The sequence below is a fragment of the Canis lupus genome, chromosome 13 (genome assembly GCF_048164855.1).
Source record: "Canis lupus baileyi chromosome 13, mCanLup2.hap1, whole genome shotgun sequence".
NCBI lineage: Eukaryota > Metazoa > Chordata > Mammalia > Carnivora > Canidae > Canis > Canis lupus.
In genome coordinates, this window is record NC_132850.1 from 43,011,090 (window position 1) to 43,013,948 (window position 2,859).

The window sequence follows — 2,859 nt, forward strand, 5'->3', positions numbered from 1 at the left end:
GGACCCCAAGATCATGACCTAAGCTGAAGACAGATGCTTAACTGACTGAGCCCCCTGGGTGCCCCTCCAGGAGCTTTTAGCCAGTCCACCAGACTGGCTGTTCCTTCAGGAACAACCTCCTGCATGTCTGAACCACATGTAGCCATCTGTGAGCTGTGGGTCCTGCATCAGCCCAAACATGCTCCTCCACTCTGCAACATTCAAAACCAAAGACACAGCTCCCAGGTTACTTACCCTCAGAATCCACATCAGGAAAAGTTCCTTGGGAAGTTAATATTAACAATCCCTAAAATAGAACAGCTCCTTCACTCAAAAATTCTGGTTTCCATAGTTTCTTGGTTTTGCCCTTTGCCCGCATTATTACTTTCTCGGTAACCAGAGATCTTAGAGGTATTTTCTGTATACCTGCCTCATTTTTACTTTGGGTGGGCAGTTTTGAGACTAGTGGCCAAAGCTCAGATTCACTGAAATCTGAGCTTGGTCCAACATTGGGGTCCAACCAAGCTTTTTCTTTTAATTTAGCTGTTATGGATAACAGGAACTAAAGGATAGAATGTTTGCTTTTTTCTCAATAGTTTATGTTTCCTCACGCATGAAGGGAAACAGTCCTAGGAGGTGGATCCATAGGTAAAGTCCATTGGTAACTCTTACCTTTAGCAACTGATTGTAGCACAGCTGCTGCTCAACACCATGGGTGACCATGCGCTCACTCAGGAATCACAGATTTCCTCATTCTCCATTCTATCATCTTTTCTCTTCACAAATAACATGTTTCTGTGGGTCAGGCAGGGCCATTCTAGCAAATCCCACTGCACTGATACCAACTAAATTGGGTTTCTGGACCCAATTCCAGTATGGGGGAGGGGGACCACACATATAACAAGCAGTGCTCTGACACCAGCTAGGGATCTTACAAGTCAACTGAATTCTGATACTATCTACCTGGATATAGCAATACATTCTAAAGTTAAGGGTTCAGTCCCTACAAGGCTGCCTCAGCCCCACCCCAACTTCAGATGCCAGTCACAACCCTGTGCTTCTGATTGGCCAACTAGATTAGAGGTTCTCCCACTAGAGCAGCTCACAGAATTCAAAGAAATATTTAACTTACTAGATCACCAGTTTATTGTAAAAGGATATGACTCAGGAACATCAAGATGGCAGAGATGCATAAGTCACTCCTCTTTCATGCCCTCCCTATGTGGGTCCTTTTCCCCAACGTCCCCACATGTTCACAACTTGAGAGCTCTCCAAACCCCATCTGGACCTGATGAAGAAGACTGCTTTATACCCAGAAGTTTGGGACTTTGAGCTGAATGTGGCAAATAGATGAGGTTTGATGATGCCTGTCTTGTGGAGGAGCATGGGTGTGTATTATATTCAGAACACCTTGTGGGTTGTGGGACAGACTTATTGTTACATTTGCTAGCCCAGCATCCGCATTTTTGTTGCAGAAAGAAATGTTTCCTACTGACAGGTTGCCTCATCACTTGGTCCTTTCCTCCCCACTGCAAAGATGCACTCATGTCTCTGGCCGGTCCATGAGAAAATACATCATTATCCTGAGCCCAGTGACTGGTTCATGGTTAAGCACCTGCCCAAAAAGGGCAAATCCCCTTATTTGGGGATTTATATGAACATTGAGAGACAGTTTCTCTTCTTTTGTGATCTCCAGTGTTAAGGAAAATATAGCATGGAGTTAAAGGGAGGGTCTACCAAAGAATAAAGCCAAAACAGTGGCAGGCAGAGGTGATCGATGCCCAGAGAGAGAGAGAGAGTCCCAGTGCTGTTATTTTAATCTCTGGACAGTCTTGTATGAAATTAGAGCCACCCTATGAACTTTCCTGTTTAGACAGCAAACCTTTCTTTGCTTTGGCTAGCTCAATTGGAGTTTTGTGATTTGTAGCTGAAAATGTCTTGAATTATATTGGTGTTAGAATTGGAACTAGAACTCAAATATTCTGATCTCAATCTAGTGCTTTTTCCTATACCCCATGATATTTTATAAAACAGTTGTTACTTAAAATTAATAAAAAATTAATGATGAAATATGGTAACGAAGACACTAGCCAGGCATCAGGCTAATATTTGCAGAGAAATAAGAACAGTTCTCTCCTAGAGAAGTGGAATTGTGTGACCCTGGGAAGTTGGTTGGAAGTCTAACCATAAAGAGGGTACCCCAATTTCTTGCTGAATGCCAAAGACAAGTTCGGTCAAAATCTTTTATTAATATTGAAGAGTGGCATCAAGTAGCCGAGAAGCATGAAGCCAATGGGTCAGAGTAGTTGGAAGACCCTGTCCGGAGATGATACAGTAATAAAAGTTTAGATTCTATACTTGGGCTGATGCACTTCAATGGTAGGTCCCTTCATTTACCAGCTGTTTGAATTTGGATAAATCCATTACTCTTTCTAAACAAAGTTTCTCATACATAAAATAGTACATTCCTCATTAGTTTGTAATAAAGATTGAAAACAAAGCATGTAGCACAGTTTTGGGCACGTGTTAAGAGATCAACTTATATTAATGATTATTATTAGTCATATCATATTTGCAATTGGCTAGAGTAAACAATTGGCTATTTGGGGCTCAAAGAACCTCAGCAGAGAGAAAGACAGAACCACTGAAGTTTAGGGCTGATATGAGAGGTCATACATGTAGTTTAAGTCCCCTGAGAAGAAGATGCTACTTGGAATTTAAAGTGCAAGAGAAGGGTACCTGGGTGGCTTGGTTGGTTAAACGTCTGGCTCTTGGTTTCAGCTCAGGTCATGATCTCAGGGTCATAGAATTAAGCCCCTCATTGGGCTCTGCACTCAGCATGGAGTCTGCTTGAGTTTCTCTCCTTCTCCCTCTGCCCTT